The sequence below is a fragment of the Heterocephalus glaber genome, unplaced genomic scaffold (genome assembly GCF_053883595.1).
Source record: "Heterocephalus glaber isolate CG9 unplaced genomic scaffold, H.glaber_assembly_v1.0 deba00001764, whole genome shotgun sequence".
Taxonomy (NCBI): Eukaryota; Metazoa; Chordata; class Mammalia; order Rodentia; family Bathyergidae; genus Heterocephalus; species Heterocephalus glaber.
Window position 1 is genome coordinate 9,894,912 of NW_028258461.1, and position 25,455 is coordinate 9,920,366.

A 25,455-nucleotide genomic window follows, 5' to 3' on the forward strand; every position below is an offset into this window, starting at 1 on the left:
CAAGAAGAGACCCAGAATAGCAAAAGCAATTCTAGGTAACAGAGACATGGCAGGGGGTATCACAATCCCCAACTTGCAACTCTACTACAAAGCTACTGTGATAAAAACAGCATGGTACTGGCAAAGAAACAGACTTGAGGACCAGTGGAACAGATTAGAAGATGCAGAACCAACGCCAGACACACTCAGCCATCTCATCTTTGACAAAGGAGCCAAACACCCTCACTGGAGGAAAGATAGCCTCTCTAATTAATGGTGCTGGAAAAATTGGGCTTCAACTTGCCAAAGATTAAAACTAGACCTGTATCTCTCACCATGCACTAAACTAAACTGAAAATGGATTAAAGATCTAAATATTAAAATAGAAACTCTGAACCAGTTGGAACAGAGGTTAGGTAGAACCCTTGAAGACATCGGTGTAGGAAAAGATTTTATGAACAAAACCTCAGTTGCCCGTGAACTAGCACAAACAATCAACAAATGGGATCTCTTCTTATTAAAAGGCTTCTGCACAGCAAGAGAAACCACCAGCAGTGGGAAGAGACAACCCACCATGTGGGAAAAAATCTTCACCTGCTCCTCCTCAGACAAAGGTCTACTATCTCGAATCTATAAAGAACTTCAAAAGATCAGACCTCCCAAATTTAAAGACCCAATCCAAAAATGGGCATCTGAAATGAACAGACATTTCTCAGACAAAGAAGTAGAAATAGCAAATAAATACATGAAAAAATGTTCAACATAACTGGTCATTCGAGAGATGCAAATGAAAACAACAGTGAGATTCCACTTCACTCCAGAAAGAATGGCTGCTATCATGAAATCAACCAATAACCAATGCTGGCGGGGCTGTGGGGAAAGAGGAACCCTTCTCCACTGCTGGTGGGAGTGTAGACTGGTTACAAGCACTGTGGAAATCAGTATGGAGATTCCTCAAAGAACTAGGACTGGAAGTCCCATTTGACCCCGCTATTCCACTGCTGGGGATCTTCCCCAAAGAATTAAAAGAATCATACCACAGTGATACATGTGCACCCATGTTCATAGCAGCGCAGTTTGTAATAGCTAAAACTTGGAAACAGCCCAAATGCCCATCAACTGGAGACTGGATAAAGAAAATGTGGTTTTTTTATAAAATGGAGTACTACTCAGCCATAAAAATGAGAAAGTAGAGACATTTATAGCTAAGTGGATGCACATGGAGGTGATACTCTTAAGTGAAATAAATAGGACACACACGTGTAAATACCAAACAGTTTCTCTGGTGTGAGAAACTGAAAATGTAAAGAAGGACTAAAATGTATAATAGGTCATGTGAAATAGGAAGAAAAGGGGCAAAGGGGAAGGAAGTGGGAGGGCTAGGGGAAAGGATAGAAGGGAATGGGATTAATATGAGAAAATGGAAAAATAGGAACAAAATCTTGGTAAATAGGGAGGGCTGGAGGGGTTGAAGGGAGGGCTGGGCAAAGGTGAAAAATAAGAACCAAGAGAGACTATGTAAAGGTGCAAATTTCTAATGATGAATGTCATTATATTGTATACCTAAAATGTACCAATGATTAGAATGAATAATCGATAATGCAACATAGGAAGAAAAGGTCCAAAGGGGTAGGGGTAGTGGGAGGGGCAGGGGAAAGGAAAGAAGGGAAAGGAAAAATGATGAGAAATGGAAAAAATGGAAATAAAATCTTTGTAAATAGGGAAGGGTGGAGGGCGTGAAGGGAGGGCTAGGAATGGGGAAAAAATAAGAACCAAGATGCTTTATGTAAAGGTACAATTCCCAGTGAGAAATGTAATTGTGTTGTATACCTACAATGTACCAATAAAAGAATTTAATACAAAAAAAATGTGTCATTAGGAGAAAACAATATAAAACTAATTCCAAATTGTAGAAATTATGCAGTTAACATTTACTCCAATTCTTTTCTACACACGGACTTCTCATTCCAATAATGCAAGTTTAAAAAGCTTAATATGCATTCATTTCTTATATCTTTACCTGAGCATATAAATGAAAATAGCACAGCAGAGCTGTAGCTTCTGAACAAGTAATCAGAAGAATTATAAAGACCAAGAAAAGGAAGCCAAACATGTAGTACATTTGATGAGACCTGAAAACAAAGACAATATGTTTAAAACAAGTTCAGAAAGTGCACACAGAATGATCAGTCCAAACCTGTAGACTGTCACACATTTCTCTAAACGTTTTGTCCTAAACACTTAACTCTATCCCAAACCTCCATCTATCTATCTAGTACAAAAAATATTCTTTTCCCCTATAGTTTCGGATTTGGGCCATATATTCTATAGTCAGAACCAGTCCTGCTATGTACCCATGTTTCTCTGATCATATAATCAAGTTCTCACTTAAGACATATAAATATCTTTATAATTTTGTCTATAAATCTAAAAATATGCTTACCCTTTAGAAATGGAAGGTTGTAAATACAAGAAATGCCAGCAACTACCTTATACAACAGGAAAAACAATTTAATACCACTTCACTTTCAAAGGTCTATTGACATGCAGCCTATACAAATGTCTTCATAGCACAGCACATAAATTATATTAAATAGACTTTCAGACATTTTTTTTTAAACTGTATGTAGATTATCATTAGGTCAAACTTTGAAGGAATAAAGTAATTCCCTTCATTATTATACAGCTGAGGTAACTAAATTGGGATGAGCAATACACATATTAAAAGTCTTTTGGAAGCTGTATGTGGTGACACACACCTGTAATTCCAGCTACTTGGGAGGCTGAGGCAGGAGGGTGGCAAGTTGGAGGCCAGCCTGACCAAAGTAAGCAACTTAATAAGACCTTGCTTGTCTCAAACTTAAAAAATAAACAGAGGCTGGGAATGTAGCTCAGTAGTTACTCGGCTCACATGTGCTGGGGTTCAATCTCCAGCAATGCAAAAGAAGTTTTTGAAAAAGGCCTTGTGAAAATGAGGAGAAAATGAACTGATCAATACTCCATCTAATACGTGTACCTGGGTGTGAGGATGAGGGACAGGGTTGAGAAGACTCATCTCTGTAAAAAATAAATGTATACAAAGTTGTACACAGTAAACTTCTGTGTAAATATATAAGTTGTATGCATTGCTTTTCACTGAAGTTAAAATTAATTCATCTAAAGAACCTTTTAGTTTTCATTTTAAAATTACATTCTATCAAAAACATTTGGGAAATATGGCTACTGTAATTTATTCTGCAGCACATGAAATATTTAGTTGCCAACAAGGTAACAGATTTTATTATTTATCTTTCAAACAAATTTGTCACAATGCTGTTTAAAAGGTGAGTACTTAATATACATGATGAAGACTTCAAAGTTTTGTCTGAAAGATCACTTAGGGACAAAAGTGTTCTTAAAAAAAAACACACATAGCAACTGCACTTTACTGTACTTTATCATGCTTTTGTCCATCTCCAACAATCCCTGTGTGGTAGCACCCCAACTGGTCAGCTCCTGAAACCAGAATGCGGTCAAGACTCCAGAAATAAGAAGGCATGCAGAGCAACTAAAAAGGCCATAACAAAGCCAGGACATTCAAGCTGCTGCACTTTAACCAGAGAGCACTATTTCTCACTTTGCATGCATTTCTCTTATTAGCAGTCTTAAGCCACAATAGATTAAAAGTAGCAAATAAAAATAGGAAAGGTACAAGGTGCAAGCATTGTGACAACAGAAATGTTGAGAGAAAGGAAGAAAACAGAAAACCATCACTTACAACTCAGAACACATGAAGACCCAGAGCCGATAGTCTCCAAATTGTTTCTGGCAGAGGAATTCTAATGAAACCAGTCATGGGAGGCCAGTGTGAAAAAATAAAAGTCGGAGTGGCCCCCTCTCATCTTTAAGCATCCCCTACCCAAGGGATCCCATACCCCCAGTGCCCACAAAAGCTTAGTTTAAAACCAAATGCTCCATGCCCTCTGGAAAGGCTTAATAAAGGGTTATTACATTTATAAAAGAAAATATAGAAATTCTACAAAAGAGTCATTTTTAAAAGTTGTGAATTAAGCCTCAGTTCCCTACAACAATCATCTTGGTCAGATTGCTATTTCCTGGATAAAGCAGGAGTAAAGGGTAAATGTAGTATGATCATACCAGAATTGAAATATAGAAACATCAATTTATTAAAATTAAAGCTTTAGAGGCCGGGGATTTAGCTCAGTGGTGCTGTGGCCTACCTGGCAAGCACAAGGTCCTGAGTTCGATCCCTGGTACCAAAAAAAAAAAAAACAACAACAAAAACAAACAAAACTTTAAGGGCTGGGAATGTAGCTCAATAGTAAGACATGTGACTAGCATGCGTGAGGCCCTGGGTTTGATCCCCAGCCCTGCAAAATAAATAAATAAACTAAAATAAAACCTGAACTCCTCCCTCCTAGTTCTTTATAAAATATATAATAAATTCTTATAAATTGTAGCCATCCTATTGTACTGTAGAATACTTAAATATATTTTGTAGCCAACCTCCTTGAGTTGATCATTAAACACTATCTACAAGCACTCAGTTATCACACTGTACCCCCTAGATATGTAGAATTATGTCAATTAAATTTTTGTAAATGAAAACTTTTAGGAATATGAAGAGAGAGTACGCACCAAATACTGCTTAGAATGAAAAAGAGCTGAGTAACAATACAGCCAAAAGGTACAATGCCACTAACTATCATGGTAAAAAATGGTTTAGTGAAGAAGCTCTGTTGTCCTCAAGACAAGAGATCTGGTTTGTGTGAGCTAGGCATTCAAACCGTTGGAAAATAAAAGAAGCAACAATGAGAATAAAATGAAACAAATGAATTTAAACAGATATAATCATCGTAGAGTGTAGAATCTTGAATCTGAATAAGACATGAAACCCCTGTTCACACAAACCCTCATCAGATTCCTCAACAGAGCTTCTTTACTAAACCATTTTTTAGGATGATAGTGGCATTTAACCCTAACTCCTTCACTTAAGGTGTCTGAAGTTAGTCACTCAAAATCAACAGGTTGAGCCAGTTGTGGTGGCACTCAGCAGGCTGAGGCAAGAGAATCACAAGTTCAAGGCCAGCTTGGGCTACGTAACAAGACCCTGTATCAAAAGCCCAAAAAAAAGGGCCGGGGATTTAACTCATGGTTTCGTCACCTGCTGCGCAAGCGCAAGGACCTGAGTTCGATCCCTGGTACCAAAAAAAAAAATGTATTTTGGGCCGGGGATTTAGCTCAGTGGTTCCGCCGCCTGCCTTGCAAGTGGAAGGATCCGAGTTCAATCCCTGGTACCAAAAACAAAACAAAAAAAAACAAAAAACCAAAAAAAAAAAAATGTCAAGATTGAATGCTAAGTCTACTGGTTACATCACCAAGCAAGTCCAGGTATTGTGCCCCCAGCTGTTCCAGACAAGTATGAGCACAACTACAGTGGGTATGGATATGTGTATTTTGGAATGCCTAAAAAGTGAAGTTGCAAAAAAAAGTGGACAAAGGCTAAATTACAGAAGGTTTTGAATGTCAGGTTAAGGAATGTAGACTTTATCCTGTCAATGTCAAGAAGCAAATGAAGAGTCCTTACCATCAAAGCTGTGATACACAGTGCAATTTTGTAGGAAGATGAATCTATGGCATTGTTGAAGACAGACTTATGGGAAGAGAAGACAGAGGAAAGGAGTCCAGATATACAATGGTAAGGTTCTGTTTAATGTGGTGATAGTTCAAGAATAAAGGAATGGATATAAAAGACATGACGAAGTAAGAGACTTTTAGTTAAAGGGACCAGATTGAACTCATATACTGACCTCTGTTCCCTCCTCAAAACCCTGATAAAATCATAGTAAAGGAATTCTAAAAGGGCATAAATACACAAGGTTGAGGAATACAGGAGAGATGAAGTCAGCAGCAAATTTTAGAGCTGGTTGCAGTTGGACATAGTAACTGAGTCAGTACAACTAAGAAACCCGCATGGCCAGTTGTCAGTAGGGAAAGCAGAGAGGCAACTGAGTTTATAGCACAGAGCTCTGAGAAGGTTCAGGGTTTTGTGGTGCCAGGTATTTCAGTAAGTAGGCATAAGCCAGCCAGGAAGACTAATTGAAAGTCAGCCCAAGGGCCAGGGATTTAGCTCAGTGGTTTCCCCGCCTGCTGTGCAAGCGCAAGGACCCGAGTTCAATCCCTGGTACCAAAAAAAAAAAAAAGAAAGTCAGCCCAAGAAGCTGATAGAACTACAAATTCCCTGCCCCACTTTGCAAAGCCCAATAAATTCCCTTGCCTGACACCAGCAGAAGACTGCAAGTCTCTTCTCTCGGGAAAGATCCCCAAAACTCAGAAGAACACTTTAAAAAAAAGAAAATCTATCATTGCTATCCTCGAAGAGATTTGAGGCAATATTGCAACCATAAAACTAAAAGAGGAAATTTTAAAGACTATTGAGAAAATAAAAGAGCTCTTGGGAATTAGGACAAGAGGAACTAAAATCTCAATAAAAGGGTTAGGAATCAAGACGATAAAATATCTTAGGAAACAGGATAGAAAAACACCAAAGAAATGGAAAATAGGAAAAAATATATACAAGAAAATGAGATGAGCAACTCGGATGTCAGACAATATGAGTTATGAGAAGAGACAGAATTGTTCATTAATGCCTTAAAGGTATGAAGTACTCTGCTAATGTTCAGAAAACTGATTAGAGCCACAGCTCATATTCTAACTCAGGTGTTTGACATTTTAAGAGCAAATGTTTTTTCTATTCCATTATGATACAAGGAAATCTCCATGGTGAGGCAACTATTCCTGGACTCACTCCACCAAAAGAATCTATCTTCTCTCTTGGACATTTTGTTAGTAACCAGAGAAATGGAACACATTAATAGCCACTCCATGTTGCACCAGGTGAAGCTGACTTCTACTATTTAGGGAATCTCTGGCTTAGCTCTTAATTAATAAGTTCTCTCAAGGTCCATTATAAGAGTCGGCTTTTAATGTTGTTTTGTATCTGCCATCTCTTCTCAATTTCTTACTTAAGAATGTTATTTTGGATGCTTTCTCTTCTCTCAGTGTAAGTCATTTGGTCTTCACTAACCCAACTTCAGTAATTTGTCTTTCATTTCATTTACTTCTACTTCATCTTTCCCCTTTGTGTTTATGAACGTTTCTATCCATTAACACTTTTGCTCAGAAGGTACAGCTGTTCTGTTCTGTAAATGGTCCTCCTTTGCCCCTGCTGAAGATGTAGCTTCAATTCCCTTTTCAAAACAACAAAACTTTCACCTTCTGTCGCAGAAGTTTCTGGCATCTTAATAAGGGAGCCTGGTTTTCCATGATTTAGCCACACTTCTCAAAATGGTTTTAATACTTTTCTGCTCTGATGAATTTGTTTAGCCACAATATTCCTCTGCCAAATTTCCGACTTTTGAGAGATTCATTTCAGCTGTTATCATTCCATGGCCAGAAAAATTACTTCTCACTTGACAAATCATAACCTCCCTTCTTATACATAAACTCAATTAACCCGACTCAACAATTTCCCTTTCGGAAGTACATTCTAGAATGTTAACATGTGCTTAACAAATCTGTAACTATCGTTCAACGTCATGTTGTTACATCCTGAATATTTCTTCCTGTGTCAATCTCTAATTATTTCTAGACCTTTTCACAGAATCTTAAGCAGCAAAACTAGAAGGAGACTTAAGAGGTCACTTGGGTCCACCTTCTATCTGAAATATGTTGTCACACATTCATCAAACATTTATTGACTACCTACGAGTTAGGCCCTGATGTAAAAAGATAAATAAAACAGGGCCAGGGATTTAGCTCAGTGGTTCCGGCGCCTGCCTCGCAAGCCCAAGGTCCCGAGTTCGATCCCCTGTACCAAAAAAAAGATAAATAAAACAAAAATCTTTGCTCTGAAAAAGCTCAATCTAATGGGAACCAGATGTAAACAAATAAATTACAATGCAACATGGGAAATGCTACATTAAAATTAATACAAAACAGTAGGAACCCAGAAAAAAAAGAGGGACCAAAAATGCTTTATAGCTCACAAAACAATTTCACAATCCATTAGTTCATTTACTTCTCTAAAAGATTCCATGACATAAGCATTACAGACAAGGAACCAGACAATCAGAAGAGTCACAGGACTTATCCAAAGTCAGCCACCTAATACTGAGTGCTAGGATTCAAACTTTCTTCCTCCAATTTTAAAGTTTGGATGCATGCCCATCAAATTAAGCTGCCTCTTTCTTTCCCTACCTACCACTTTTGAGGCTACAGAGAAGAAAAGTACATTGTTTAGTAACTCTACTGCCTCTGAATTCTTTTAGGGAACATATATGTTCATTAGTTTTATTACTTCTCCATCTAAATCCAAATCTATTTATATACTACAATGCACTGGAATTATCTTTCAACCTACTACATTGTGAGAGATAAGAATCCTAGTCCCTTATGACTCTCATCTACATGAAAGAGGCCATAAACTATACCTGGTTTATGGCTTTAAAATTGCATTCAGTTCTACTAACAGAACTAGGAAACTGAATCTTTCATTTTTCAGTTATTTGTATTACTCAAGCACACTGCTAACATTTTCTGACCATTTACTACATATATAAGGCAGAATTGTACATCGTGAAAGGTACAGAAATGAATAAGACAATACTCATTCCCATGAGTTTTAAAATATAGAAAAAAAAGAAGACATAAATAATTGCAATCTAAGGAAGACTGGGATAATTGTCTCAATGATGGTAATATCCCCACAAGTTGAGGACTTAGAAGAGATAGAGTTAAAGAATAACTCAAAATTTGGTATAGAGAAATTGGAAAGAGGGATTACAAACAGATGGAGCAGCACGAGCAAAGACATAATGGTAGAAGGGAATATAGTAGTAGTTCATGACCACAGCTACCATTTACTGAACAGCTATTCTGCACACTATTCCAAAGTATTTATACTCGTTATCCCACTTAACCCTCACAGCAACCACATGAGGTAAATAATACTCATAATTCCATACTGTAGATGAGGAAACCTAAGCCTGAAGAAATTAAGGAATTTGTCCAAGGTGCCATAATTAGGAGGTATTATTTCTTTGAAATTTTTTTGCCTATCTAATTTAAAGGACAACATAATTCCACAATTATAAATGTGCTGATGGTCAACATATAATGATGTAATTTATACGGCAATAAGAACATAAGGATGAGGGCCAGGGATGTGGCTCAGTGGCGAAGTGCTTGCCTGGCAAGCACAAGGTCCTGAGTTCAATCCCCAGTACTGGAAAAAAACCATATCAATGGATGGATGTGGAAAAGCCATACAGAGGTGAAGTTTTTGTGTAATTTTGAAATCAAGTTAGTATTAATCAGAATTAAATTGTTATAAATTAAGAAATTAATTGTAATCCACAAAGCAATCAGTAAGAAAATAGCTCAAAAGTAGTTAAAGAAATGACTAAGGAATAAAAATGGTACACTAGAAAATATCTATTTGACAAAAAAAGAAGGTAGTAATGAAGCAAAAAAGGAATAAAAAAGATATACATAGAAAGAAAACATAAAATGACCAACATAAATCTTACCTTATCAATAATCACATTAAATGTAAATGGACACCATCATTAAAGGGAAAGGATACACAAACAGAAAAAGGGGAAGAGAAAGGAGGAGAAGGAAAAAGAGGAAGAGGAGGAGGAAGAAGAGGATAGGAAGGAAGAGGAAAGAGAGGAACTAAGAGATGAGGATATAACTAAGAGAAAGGTTCACATTTGGTGGTCAGGAGGGTAAAGAAAGAGGGTTAAGGGAAGGAAACAAGAGGTAAAATAACAAAAAGATAACAATGGCAGGGATAGTGAAAAAGAAGAGCATTTATGAAGGTTGAGTGTAGAGAACTGTCTGCCAAACATTACAGACTGAAAGAGGAGAATAAGAACTGAGACAACAAATTTGGAAGGAAAGGTCATTTATCAGCTTTCAAGACTTTTTTTTTTTTTTTTTTTTTTTGGTACCGGGGATCGAACTTGGGTCCTTGCGCTTGCGCAGCAGGTGGCGAAACCACTCAAGTCTGTTTTTAAGGGCTGGAGATGTAGTTCAGAGTAGAATACTTCCTAGCATGCACAAGGTGCTGGATTTTATCCTCATCACCATAAAAAACAAATGTTTTCAGGAGATCAAAACTGCTAGTATTAAGAAAAATGAGTCATAAAAGATACAGAAAGATGTTTGGGAAGGGCAGAGAAATGGGACAGGAATATAAAAATATGGGTAAGGACAAGAGCATGTAGCAAAGAGTCTATTCTGAAGAAATAAACTGAAATATACAAAATGTGAAACAAAGATATTTGTCATAATTATATTAAAAAACCAGAAACAACCTGAACTAATCAAACAATACATGAAAAGTTAACTTATGACACTAGTAATAATTGGTATAACTGACTAAAAGCATAGGCTCTCAAGCCAGATTATGTGGATTTGAATTCTGAGTCTACCTCTTACTAGATAGGTGACATTGGGCAAGGTACCATACTACTCTGTGCCTTATTTCCTCATCCATAAAATGGGATAATGGCAATAATATCTACCTTGAATTTTAATGTGAAGATTAAATGAGTTTGTATTTGTGAAGTATTTAGAATAAGGTCTTGCAAATAGTATGTATATATATGGGTAAGCTGGAGGTTTTTTTGTACCGGGGATAGAACTCGGGACCTTGCACTTGCGAGGCAGGCAAAGGAACCACTGAGCTAAATCCCTGGCCCCGGTAAGCTGTTATTATTATTCATACAATAGACTATTTTGTGGTTGTTAAAAATGACGAGAGAGCCGGGTGTGATGGTATATGCCTATAGGCCCAGCACTTGGGAGGCTGAGGCAGGAGGACTGCCATGAGTTCAAGGTCGGCCTAGACTATATAGCAAGACCCCATCTCAAAAAAAAAAAACAAAAAAAAATGACAATAGAATTTCCAGTGATTACATAAAGTGTTGAAATACAGCATTTAAAAACAGTCTGTTAACCAATGCAAAGGTGGGCATCTAGAATGGGAAGACACTTCTTAGATGAAGAATTAGAAATGCAAATTGGAGCCAGGCTGAATGAGATTCCATCTCACTCCAGAAAGAATGGTTGCTATCAAGAAATCAACCAATAACAAGTGCAGGAGGGGCCGTGGGGAAAAAGGAACCCTTCTCCACTGTTGGTGGGAGTGTAGACTGGTGCAACCACTGTGGAAATCAGTGTGGAGATTCCTCAAAAAACTAAAACTAGCTGGGGATTTAGCTCAGTGGTTCCGCCGCCTGCCTTGCAAGCACAAGGACCCGAGTTCAATCCCCGGTACCAAAAAAAACCTAAAACTAGAGGTTCCATTTGACCCAGCTATACCTCTTCTTAGTATCATACTGAAAGAATTAAAAGCATCATACCACAGCGATATTTGCACACCCATGTTTATAGCAGCACAGTTTGTAATAGCTAAATCTTGGAAACAGCCCAAATGCCCATCAACTGATGAATGGATAAAGAAGATGTGCTTTTTTATATAGTATGGAGTACTACTCTGGCATAAACAAGGATGAGTTTCAGACATTTATAGCTAAATGGATGCACCTTGAGATCATACTCTTAAGTGAAATAAATCAAACACATGTATTTAAATACCACATTGTTTCTCTGGTGTGAAAAACCAAAAGTGGAAATAAGGACTGAAATGTATAATGGATGTTGGGAAATGGGAGGAACGTGTTCAAATGGGAAGAGGAACAAGGGAGGAGGGAGGGAGAAAGAAAGGAACAAGAAAAAAAGTGAAAATAGAAGGAAAAAAATGGAAACAAAGCTTCTGTACATAGGGAGGAGAGGGAGCTTGAGGGGGGAATGGGATAAAATAAAATAAAATTTATTTTTGAAAATGAAAATAAATAAAAATAAAAACACTCCGTTAAGTAAATAAAGCTGGAGCAAAATTGTGTACATTATGTGATCACAATTTATAAGCACAGGAAATAAAAACTTTTGCACTACTGAAAGTCAGTAGGACATATCTCAAAAAGATGGGATTGTAGGGCCAGGGATTTAGCTCAGTCATTCCACCACCTGCCATGCAAGCGCAAGGACCCAAGTTTGATCCTCGGTACTGGAAAAAAAAAAAGATGGGATTGTAGATGTCTATAATCTTCACGTTTATACTTTTCTACACCTCCAAATGTTCTACCTTAGCAATTTATTAGTGTAGGTGGGAACAAAATAAACATTAAAATAGAAAATTCCAGGTTAAAATGGAAACTGAATACACATACTTCTAATTTTGCTCTCTTTTGAAATCCCAGTTAAACTATAAAAAGAATTTCCTTTTTAAATCTACACAGACAGGCAGAACAGGAGAGCAGGTCACAGGGAAAAAAACTATGCAGGCAGCAGTGAAAGCTAAGAAATCCCAGTTTACACTACAGAATCCACAACAGGCTGGAAGCCTGGTAGCAACAGGTATTCTACGAGTAGAGAGAAGTAGCAGGGCATGACTAAAGGAAAAGGATGTTTGGAAAGCTTTTGAGAATTAGATACCTGTACCACCTTCTTCTTTCAAAATGGCAGCAGAAATCCAAAAGTTTATGCTCTGGGTTGAAGGATATGGCTTTGGACATGGCTAAGGACATGAGAACAGTACCCAAAGTGGAGAGATTTAAGTGCCCATAGTATACTACATGTTGCAAGTCCAGACACTCAGTTTCTTTCCCTCATCCACATCCCAGAATGCTGGCAGCCAGAAATTACCTCTCCAGACAGGAAACCAGAAGACATTACTCTGGAAAAAGTGACCAGACCAAGGCTTAAACCAGAATGATAACGATACAAGGGGTCTCCAGGAAACAGTGCACTCAGGTCACCTATAGTGAAGCTCCAAGTCTCTAGAGTGCCCCACATGCTCATAACATTCATTTACTATTTTATTCCTATACTTTTGATCATACACATACATGTAACCAACAACTGTCAGGCCCTTGGGCAACAAATGGAAGATAGAGACAAAAATAAAAAGGGATGTCAACTAGAAGGAAGTGATACTACTCACTGAGAAAAAAATATCCATATCATTAATATCATAACAGAAGTATAAGATGATACTGCCCTCATGGAACAGGGACAAACTACTCGTGTGTGTGTGTATGTGTGTGTGTGCCAGGGATGGAATCCAGGGCTTCACACATGCTGGGCAAGTGCTCTACCACTGAGCATCCTTGGCCCTGACAAGATACTTTTTTAAAGTAATATTCAAGGGGCCGGGGATTTAGCTCAGTGGTTCCAGCGCCTGCCTCCCAAGCACAAGGTCTCAAGTTCAATCCCCAGTACCAAAAAAATAAAACAATAAAAATAAAGTAACATTCAAAAAATGATAAAGAGCTCTAGGAAGCTAAAAATGCAATAGCAATAACAAAAATAAACATAGAAAAATTCAAAATCTAGAAAGTTGAACAAAACAACAGATAAATGTACAAGAGAAATAAAAATGAGAAACTTATAGGATAGTCCAGGAGTCAACAAAATATTAGCAAATGTGATCCAGCAATACATAAAAAGAATAAAAATTCATGATCAAGTTATTTGGATGAAGCATTTTATTTGTATTTACATTGCATTACATACCTCAAGTTCCAGCTTATGTAACATTAATTGTAGAGTTTCATTGAAAATTTAGTAATAACAAGCACTAAAATTAGTCCTGGGAATCCAAGGCCAGTCAACAGTAAAAATCATGTCAATAGAATTCATGATGAATAGGACTCACCCACGTTAAAATCTTTTGTTCTTCAAAAGGCACTGCTAAGAGATTAAAATGACAAGCACTGAGAGAAAATATTTCCAAATCATGTCTGAAAAATTACTTTTAACAAGAATACATAAAGAGCTCTCAAATTTCTTTTTTTTTCCAAGTACAAAGGATTGAACTCAGGACCTTGTGCTTGCCAGGCAGGTGCAGTGCCAGTGAGCTACATCCCCAGCTCAAATTTCAACAATAAGAAAACAAACTACTCAGTTAAAAAATACACTTCACTGAATAAGAGATATGAATGGCAAGAACAAAGATGATCAACATTATTAGTCATTGCAAAAATAAAAATTTCAACCACAATAAAATACTCCTACTCTATTACAATGAATAAAATGAAAAGTTGGTGGTGCACCAAATGTAATCTCAGCACTCAGGAGGCTGAGGCAGGAGGATCTCCATGAGCTCGAGGCCAGCCTGGACTACAGAATGAGTTCAAGGCCAGCCTAAACTACATAGTGAGACCTTGTCTCAAACCCCCCCCCCAAAAAATAAAATGAAAATAGTAAATGTTAACAAGGATATGGAGAAACTAGAATTCTCATACATTTCTGGTAGTAATGCAAAATGGTACAAACACTTTGAAAAATAATTGGGTAGTTTCTTGTTAACTTAAACATATAGTTATCAAATGATTCAGTTATTCCACTCCTAAGTATTTACCCAGTAGAAATAAAAAATATTCACATTAAAACCCTGTTTTATGGATGTTTATAGTAGTTACTGAGACATTTATTCACAACCACTAAACTCTGGAAACAACCAAAACAGCATCTCATGAATAAATAAATTACGGGGTACTATTCAGCAATAAAAAATAAATAGCTAAGTAAACCACATCAAAAGAGCCCTAAATGGGTCTGCCCAGAGAATAGTTGCATGGCATGCAGGCTCCTGCTGGAGGCCAGCCATTCCATCCCTAAGTGCGGACAGATCTTGGGGAGCATCTGTGTGGCCCGGACCAGCGCAGCTGTAGGCGGATCCCAGCTGGGGCTCTGCCCCAAACCCAGAGGCTCGGGCACACCTGCCCAAGCCAAAGTCCCGCCCAGAAAGGGGCTGCACAGGCACACAGGCTTCAGCCAGAGGCTTGTCATGCCATTGGCCACAGCCAGGGACCCACCTGGAGAAGGGCTGCACAGACACACAAGCAATACCCAGAGCGTCACCCCAATACCATTGATAAGTGCAAGGAGACCCTAGCCAAAGCCTGTGCAGACAACAGAAACTAGGGTACACAGCCTCCAACCAAAGACCCTCCCAGACAACAGCTACATAGGGGCCCTAGCCAAAGGCACATCTAGATACCATCCCATCTATGCACAGGCCCCAGCCAGAAGCCCACCCAGACAACAGGACAGCTCAGGGATCCAGAAGGCCCCCACTCTGAACCCAGGAATTGGTGTACTGGTGAGCAGCAGAGTAAAGGCTGCTCAGTGGCTTCCTGAGAATTCAAGACCACTGGGTGAGCAAAAAGTCACCTCAACAAAGACACAGCAGGCTGCATCTGTTGAAATGAAAAGACACATAAGTAAGTCCCAAAACCAGACTTCCAGCTCACCTAAGGCAACCCCAAAGGGCAACAAGATGGAACAATCTGATACTCAACCACACAGACTCCCTGAACTGGCAATGAAAGGGGACCTGGAAAAAATGAAATCAAAAATAATTTCTCAGATAACAGCAGAGATTGTGCTCATAGTACAAGACATGATTAATAAATCTAGAGTGGACACATAAAAATATAGAGGAGCTGAGGAACATCATGGAATTCCAACATAAGAAACAAATGAAATCCATAAAACAGATGGAAAGAGATTTCCAGGAGATTAAAAACTCCATTGAAATTTTATGCAGCAGAATGACCAATGTGAGGATAGAATTTCAGATATAGAAGACAGGATTGCAATTAATGACCAGGAAAAGAAAAATTGCTTCAAAATAGGAAGAGACCATGAGAAATCAATCCAGCAGCTGCTAGACGATGCAAAAAATAACATCAGACTGACTGGAGTCAAGGAAGAAACAGGAGCGTACAGATGACATAAAAAACTGTTCACCGAAGTAATGGCAGAAAACTTCCCAAACGGTAAAATAACTGGACATACAGATAAGTGAGGCATATAGGACTCCAACGAGCCATGATTTAAAGAAATCTACACATAGGCATATAATTGTTAAGATTCCAGAAACCCAACAAAAGAACAAAATTCTACAAGCACTTAGAGAAAAGAAACAAATCACATACAACAGAAAGCCCATCAAAATCACAGCACACTTCTCAACGCAAACCCACAAGGCAAGAAGAGCATGGAACAACGTATTTCGAGCCCTAAAGGAGAACAACCTCCAACCCAGATTGATGTACCTAGCAAAGCCATCTTTCAAAATTGATGAGGCAATAAGATACTTTTATGACAAAGAGCACCTTAGGAAATTTATGAATACCAAACAAGCACTCCAAAAAATTTTAAACAATATGCTAGGAAAAGACAATGAGGGTCACAATGCCAGAAAGCCCAGCAGAATGGATTCATCGAGCACAACAAGAAATTAAATGCAAAGGGGGAAAATCCAACAAAAAGAAAAAGTCATGACAATGATAAGTCAATACATTTAACCATCAATGTTAATGGTCTCAATTCACCAATCAAAAGAAGTAGACTGGCAGAATGGGTCAAGAAGCAAGATCCAACAATATGCTGTATACAAGAAACACACTTAATTCAAAAAGAAACTCTTGGACTGAAAGTTAAAAGGTGGAAAACAATACTCTATGCAACAGGAACCCAAAAAAAAAGGAGTAGCTATCCTCTTTGCGGATCAAGTGGATTTCAAACCAACACTGTTTAAGAGAGACAAAGAAGGACATTACATCCTTGTAAAGGAAACAATCCAAGAGGAAGAGATGACAATCATAAATATATATGCAACAAACACTAGTGCACCTAACTATATAAAACAAATACTAATGGACATGAAAAATCGTGTAAGCACGAATATAATCATAGTGGGGGACCTTAATACCCCACTCTCACAAATAGATAGATCAACTGGCAAAAAATAAACCACAAAACACTACAACTCAACCAAACTCTTGAACAAATGAACTTAACAGATGTTTACAGAGTATTCCACTCAACAAAATCAGAATACACATTCTTTTCAGCTGCACATGGGTCGTTCTCTAAAATAGACCACATACACACTCATAGAAAATGTTTAAGAAAGTGCAAAGGAGTTGAAGTTATGCCCCGTATATTATCAGACCATAGTGTGATGAAATTGGAGATCAATAGCAAAAGAAACTGTAAAAATTACATAAACACATGGAAATTGAACAACACACTTCTGAATAACCAATGGGTCACAGAGGAAATTAAAGAAGAAATCACACAGTTCCGAAAACTAAATGCCAATGCCAATACAACATATCAGAATCCATGGGACACAATGAAAGCAGTCTTACCAAGGAAATTCATAGCAGTCAATACTCACATTAGGGAAACAGAAAGAGGTCAATTACACAACCTGATGCTGAACCTCAAGCTTCTAGAAAAAGATCAGGACAAACTCAAAGCCCATAGAAGGAAGGAAATTATAAAGATCAGGGCAGAAATCAATGCAATGGAGACTAAGAGAACAATACAAAAAAATCAATGAAGCCAAGAGTTGGTTCTTCGAAAGAATCAACAAAATTGACAAACCCTTAGCCTGCCTTATCAGAAAAGGAAAGAAATGGGCCAAATCCATGCAATTAGGAATGAAAAGGATGAAATTACAATTTACCCAGGAGAAATACAGAGGATCATCAATACCTACTTCCAGAACCTACACGCCAATAAGATGGAAAATACAGAAGAAATGGACAGATTCCCAGATACATACATATGAATTACCAAAGTTGAATAAAGACAACCTGAAAATTCTAAGAGACCCAGTATCAATGAAATTGAAAAGGTAATTAAAAATTTACCAACTAAGAAAAGCCCAGGTCCTGATGGTTTCACTGCTGAATTCTACAAGACATTTAGAGAGGAACTACTGCCACTACTGTTTAAACTCTTCAGTGAAATTGAAAGGGAAGCAATACTCCCAAATTCATTCCTGGAAGCAAATATCACCTTGATCCCCAAAGCACAGAAAGACCCAACCGAAAAGGAGAACTATAGGCCAATCTCACTAATGAACATAGATGCAAAAATCCTTAATAAGATACTGGCAAATAGAATGCAGAAGATCATCAAGAAGATCATACACCCTGATCAAGTGGGATTCATCCCAGGGATGCAGGGATAGTTCGACATACACAAATCAATAAATGTAACACACTGTATTAACAGTGCCAAGGACAAAAACCACATGATCATCTCAATAGATGCAGAAAAAACATTTGACAAAATCCAACATGTATTTATGGTAAAAACCCTACAAAAAATTGGAATAGATGGTCTCTACCTCAAACTGATAGAAGCCATCTATGAAAAACCAACAGCCAATATCATACTAAATGGTCAAAAACTGAAAGCCTTCACACTCAAATCAGGAACAAGACAAGGATGTCCACTATCACCACTCTTGTTCAATATAGTTCTGGAAACATTAGCCATGGCAATTAGACAAGAGAAAGAAATAAAAGGAATAAAGATAGGAAATGAAGAAGTCAAATTGTCATTATTTGCAGATGACATGATACTCTATATAGAAGACCCTGAGAACTCCACCAAAAGTCTTCTAGACTTAATATCCAAATTCAGTAGAGTAGCTGGATACAAGATCAACACACAAAAATCAATAGCTTTCCTCTACACGAACAACAGACTCACTGAGAGAGAAATGGGGCAATCAATTCCTTTCACAATAGCATCCCAAAAATTGAAATACCTAGGAATCCACCTAACAAAAGAAATCAAAGACCTCTTCTCTAAAAACTACAGCACTCTGAAAAAAGAGATTGAAGAGTATATCAGAAAATGGAAAGACATCCCTTGCTCCTGGGTAGGAAGAATCAACATAGTGAAAATGGCCATACTTCCAAAACTGCTATATAGATTCAATGCAATCCCAATTGAAATCCCAGCAGCATACTTCACGGACCTGGAGAAAACAATCCAAAAGTTCATTTGGAACTAGAAGAGACCTAGAATAGCAAAAGCAATTCTAGGCAATAAAGACAAGGTAGGGGGTATCACAATCCCCAACTTGCAACTATACTACAGAGCTACTGTGAGAAACCCAGCATGGTACTGGCAAAGAAACAGACCTGAGGACCAGTGGAACAGATTAGAAAATGCAGAAACAACTCCATACACACTCATCCATCTCATCTTTGACCAAGGTACCAAACACTGGAGGAAAGATAGCCTCTTTCATAAATGGTGCTGGAAAAATTAAGTTTCAACTTGCCAAAGATTAAAACTAGACCTATATCTCTCACCATGCACTAAACTAAAATTAAAATGGATTAAAGATCTAAATATTAAAACAGAAACACTAAACCGGCTGGAAGAGAGTTTAGGAAGAACTCTTGAAGACATTCGTGTAGGAAAAGATTTTATGGACAAAACCTCAGTTGCCTATGAACTAGCAGAAACAATCAACAAGTGGGATCTCTTCTTTCTAAAAAGCTTCTGCACTGCAAGAGAAACCACCAAGAGTGTGAAGAGACAACCCACAATGTGGGAAAAAATTTTTACCAGCTGTCCCTCAGACAAAAGTTCTACTATCTAGAATATATTAAAAAACTTAAAAAAATAGACCTCCCAAATTTAAAGATCCAATCCAAAAATGGGCATCTGAAATGAACAGGTAGTTCTCAGACAAAGAAATAGAAATAGCAAATAAACATATGAAAAAATGTTCAACATCACTGGTCATTCAAGAGATGCAAATGAAAACAACACTGAGATTCCGCCTCATTCCAGAAAGAATGGCTGCTATCATGAAATCACCTAATAACAAATGCTGGCGGGGCTGTGGGGAAAGAGGAACCCTACTCCACTGCTGGTGGGTGTGTAGACTGGTGCAACCACTGTGGAAATCAGTATGGAGATACCTCAAAGAACTAGGACTGGAGGTCCCATTTGACCCAGGTATTTCCCTGCTGGGTATCTTCTCCAAAGAATTAAAAGAAACATACTACAGTGATATATGTGCACCGATGTTCATAGCAGCACAATTTGTGATAGCTAAAACTTGGAAACAACCCAATTTTCCATCAACTGGAGACTGGATAAAGAAAACGTGTTTTTTTTATGAAATGGAGTATTACTCAGCCATAAAGAATGAGAAACTAAAGACATTTATAGCTAAATGGATGCATATTGAGGTGATACACTTAAGTGAAATAAATAGGACACACGTGTAAGTATGGAATAGCTTCTCTAGTGTGAGAAACTGAAAGTGTAAATAAGAACTAAAAGGTATAATAGATAATGTGAAATAGGAAGAAAAGGGGCAAAGGGGAAGGGGAAATGGGAAGGGTAAGGGAAAAGAAAGAAGGGAATGGAATTAATATGAGAAAATGAAAAAATGGAAACAAAGTCTTTGTAAATAGGGAGGGATGGAGGGGTTGAAGGGAGGGCAGGGGATGTGTGAAAAATAAGAACCAAGAGAGATTACGTAAAGGCGCAAATTTCCAATGATGAATGTCATTATATTGTACACCTTAAATGTACCAATATAATTCATTAAAAATGAGCCCTATATGATTTACTGCGTGACTTATTTATATGACATTCTGGAAAAGGCAAAACTATAGGGGTCAATGACAGATCAAATGCTACCAGGGTTTGGAGGAGAGGAAGGAGTTGACCATGTAGCCTTAGCATGAGGGAATTTTAGAGGCATGGAACTTTTCTGCAACTTGAGTGTGGTGGTGGTAATATGACTAGGCATGTGTCAAGACTCAAAACACTGTACAGCAGAAAGAATGAACTTTATAGTTCATAATTTTTACATTAATATATATTTAAAAATCCATGTCTGTGTATGCTTTTCTGCATTATGTGATCATTGTAATATTATCACAGAAATATAATATATAACCATCTTTTAACTCACAAAACTTTCTTGTCTTTCCAAGAAAGCATTTTTACTCACTCTGAAAACAACACATTGGTAAATTCACAAAATGGTAAATTCACAAAACATTTTAAAAAGTGTAAGTGAGCCGGGGATTTAGCTCAGTGGTTCCGCCACCTGCCTCGCAAGCGCAAGGTCTCAAGTTTGATCCTGGGTACCAAAAAAAAAAGCATTAAGTGATAGGCCTGGGGAGTAGAATGGGAAGATTCATGTATATGTCTAAGCAGAAAAATAAAGGTCTCAGTGGACAGGTAAAACAGATCAGCAAGGGAAGACTGATACCTAATTAAACAGATGGTAAAAGAAATGGAAGGGAATAGAATCCAGTAGAATCCAGTACACTTGTGGCCAATTTCTAATATCCTTCATGCCATAGTCTAAGTTTTATCCCTTTATCAAAGCTTTCCCATGTGCCCCAAACTGGAAAATACATTTTACTCCTCCTCTGAAGCCCATATTAATTTCTACCATCACTCCTAGTACTTCCTACCATACAGAATTGTTACTACTTTACATGTCTTATCATGCCTTCCACCTGCTCTGACAACCCACTAAACTATAAATTATTTGAAGGCAAGGTTTCAGGGATATTTTATATGTATTTATTACACAATGCCTAGCATAGTGCCTTAAATATAGTAAAAAGCAAAACAAAACCAAAAGCCTCCTAGTAAGGGCGATGATCGAGCAACTAAATAATGCAGAACAGTAGATGGTTTATTGACTGGTTCTTGCATATGATATTTTTTGTGTTAGAATTCAGTACAAATGACTTTTGCAAAGTGGCCACTTTATTTTCAAATACATTTGGTTTCAGATTCATGTGAGTCTTGTACTTGAAGCAACAAATATCTGAATCATTGAGGAGGACATCTCTTTCTTACACAAATACAATACAACGTTTACCTCAGATAGACCACCTATTCTAGTTCCTTTGAAAAAGAGTCACAGAAAAAGTTGAGGGCTCTATTCAAGGAAGTGAGGGAAGGCAGGTACATTATGCTCATTTTAAATTGGTCAAAATTCTGAGGTATACAGATTTGATGTGCAATCTTGTAATGTTCAGTCCTTTCAATGTTCTCATCTTTTCTTGGGAGTTTAGGGGGAAATAAGCCACATACAAATAAAAGATTATCAGTCTGCTGAATATTTCACTGAACTCCATCATTTATGGCATTATAGTCCGCGACAGAGCGTTACTAAAGTATTTGCTTTCATTTTGCAACTAATCAGTATATAATGTCTGTATCATTGATCCCAGGCTATAATATTTTCATTATAGGACCTCTTCCCCTACTGTGATACACAACTAGCATTAAATATATGACAATATTGTTACAAATAGACATTCATACCAAAGTAATAATTAAGATATAATCCATTCTATTTTTTTTTTTTTTTGGTACCGGAGATCGAACTCAGGACCTTGCGCTTGTGAGGCAGGCGATGGCACCACTGAGCTAAATCCCCAGCCCCTATTACTATTTTCTTAAAAGGGCAACAAAATAATGACTGTCCTTCAGAACTCATCAAGAGCAGAATAATTTCCATGCTAATAATGCATGAAATATACTACAGACTGAATTGTGTTCTTGCCAGAAATTGTATGTTAAAGCACTACCCCTGAAATTTAAAGGGAAATTTAAAGGTGGGCCCTTTGGTAGTCATTAGGTTTAGAAGCGGCTATCAGGGTGGAGCTCCCATGGGATTGGGGTTTCTCTCCATCTCTCTCTGCCCCTCTCAGTCTGTGTCTCTTTCTTTCCCCATCTTTCTCTTTTTCTCTGTCTCTCTCTCTGTCTCTCTCTGTCTCTCTGTCTCTCTCTCCCTGTCCCTCCCTCTTTCTCCTTGTGACAACTCAGGGACAGGGCAGCCATTTGCAAGCCAAGAAAGGAAGAGACCTCTCACCAGAACACAACCATGCCAGTACCTTGATCAAATATCCCAGCCTCCAGAAATATGCAAAAATAAATTTTTGCTGTTTAAGCCACCCAGTTACTGACATTTTGTTATGGCAGTCCAAGCTGTCTAAGACAAAAACTAGGAATTTGCAGGTAACATCCTAAGCAATTCAGCACTTTATCAGGAAGTATTTTGGGACGAGGACCAGATGGAGTCCAGAGCAGGGGACACTTGGTTATACATAGTCTGGCCTTGCCCCTGACTTCATGTGTGACCTTGAACAAGTTGCTCCTTGGTTTGACCACAAATTCTACATCTGTATAATCATGGGACTGGATGAGCTACTGTCACAGCCACTGCACAGAACTGACCCCACTTCCTCATTGGCTATGACTGTCAATGTGCAGTAACAAGGGCAGACAGGAACAAATAATCACGGAAGATAGCAACAAGGAGAGTGACAAAATGTGGCACCTAAATTGCCACTCTACCATGATATATAATGCAAGATGTATAACTGCAATGAGTATTCATGAAATCAAAACCAATAATCAGAACTGAGTACTGCATATCACAGCATCATCGCCATCTCTGTTTACTAGAGGTTAAAATACACAAAAGGAAAAGAATGCAGGCATGACAGTAAGAGGATACTGCAGCTACAGAACATACCTTGGTCATCATCTCCTTCCTATTCATTAGAGCATGCAATGGTTTCTTTCCAAGATGAAGATGAAGGAAGAGTACAATTGCATAGAGAGAAGAGAACGTGAGCTACTAACCCAGGACATAATAGTGCAGTCAGCAAAAACTGTGTGTCTTCCATTTTATGCCTTTAAGTGCTGAGGAAGTAAAAAACAGAATAGTTATTGTAGCAACTTGATTTAGCTTACTTTACAAACGCTTTACAGTAACCAAGTCAAATTACATTTTGATAGGTTGGATAACATTCTCCATACATTTTTCTTTTTTTTTTTTACTTCACAACCTTTTAATTTCTACATTTAACACACCAACTTACTGGAACAATAATAGTACTAATGCTTACTGTTATACATTTTAGCAGATGTGTATCTGGCAGGCATTCCCAGAAGGAACCATAACATAGCAGCACAGGTCATTAAAGCACCTCGATTGGCAGGAGATAGAAAACCAAGGCAGGCCAGAACTAAAGGCAGAAAAAAGAAATGGGAAACCAGTGACAAAGAGTCTCTAGAGTGCACAGAACTCTGAGAAATTAAGCACAACCTCATTAAGACATGTTATATAAAACAGCACACAAATTTTCTAATGGGAGAGCTTCAATGACAATGTAAACAAGTCTTACTCAGCTACTTCTTTGACAATTTGTCTCCACTGTAAAGGTCTGATTTTCAATTTAAGGCAAACAGAAGTATGTTTTTAAGTTGAATTAGTCTTTAATTTTAATTTCACTAAGTCAAACAAAATATCTCCCCCTTCCCTACTCCAGTATGCAGTTGTTCACAAAACAGCACATTGTTTTTGTCCCGGAAATTTCCCTCTGTTTCTCTATATTCAAAGAGAGGAATAAAAAATAAATCAAAGTGAAATTTGGTTTCAGGACAAAATAGCCTTAAAGGTTGAATTCTGAAACTGCTGCTGACATCTGAAATACTCAATAAACCACTTTTTACAGCAGCTTTGTTTACAAAAATCACTACTCTGGATATCAAAAACTGACAGGCTCCATTTTTAGTTTATACATGAAGAAGCTAGGGTTCATCAGCCACCATGAGGCTACTAAAGCTGTCATTCCATTTTTACGCTTAATGACCAGCACTTAAGCTTGCCATTACATTTCAAAATGTTAGCCTTGGTATCATGATCTTCTTTAGCCTACTCAAAATACGTACTGATTTTCAAGAATCCATCTATTTTGCAAAGCAAGGAATATGTGCATTGGAGTTTACAATAGATTCCTCAGAACTGAAGAAGCTACAAAAGATCCTTGATATGGGAACATACTCCTAGACTCATAGCCTTAATTTGAGAAGATAAAAATGTAAGTATGATGAAAAGCAAATTTCCTTAAACTTTACAGTATAATTTTCAAAGTCTTTTTGTACAAACAAATTAAAGTTTGACATGTGTCAGCAGTTCATTCCACATATTTTAAAGTATATTTCAACGTACTCACATAAAGTAATATATGTCATAATCAAAACTTGTGTTCCTTGACCCAAGAAGATCAACAGCAACTTTCCACTCTTCAGGGGCCTGAACATTTCCCCATGAAGCAGCTTCCAACCAAACTCCTGGGCATCTTGCTGCACATGAGAAATTCTTTAATAAACATAGAAGGTACTAAAATAGAAAGTAGAAAGAGCTCTGAAAGTTACATGAAACAAAATTTTCCTCTCCAGAAATCTAACTGGAAAGGAATGACTCATATGAATTCAGCAGGTCTCTGGAATATATGTCCTGCTCCATAAATGAGCCATTCTCTTACTTCAAGTTTTTGCATTTGAGAGAGTGTGCTAATTACACAAGGCACACGACTGGCTGATTTTTGGGGGGAGGGGGTGGTACTGGAGTTGAACCACAGAGCCTTTGCATTGAGATCCATCTCCAGCCCTTTTTGAAATTTTTTATTTTGAGACAGGGTCTTGATAAGTCACTAATTTGCCTGCGCTGGGCTCGAACAT

General features: G+C 37.7%; 1 pseudogene across 1 annotated transcript in view; it reads right to left on the bottom strand.

The window, feature by feature from the left end:
- LOC101698704 (transmembrane 9 superfamily member 2-like) overlaps positions 1 to 25,455 on the bottom strand; it is a 73,699-nt pseudogene that overhangs the window by 17,211 nt on the left and 31,033 nt on the right. Inside the window, exons 5-9 of the transcript XR_015447658.1 lie at positions 24,948 to 25,093; positions 23,838 to 23,957; positions 23,484 to 23,631; positions 4,618 to 4,715; positions 2,000 to 2,111 (exon numbers count right to left, since the gene is read on the bottom strand). The product of XR_015447658.1 is annotated as a transmembrane 9 superfamily member 2-like (transcript). The remainder of the gene's footprint in view (positions 1 to 1,999; positions 2,112 to 4,617; positions 4,716 to 23,483; positions 23,632 to 23,837; positions 23,958 to 24,947; positions 25,094 to 25,455) is intronic.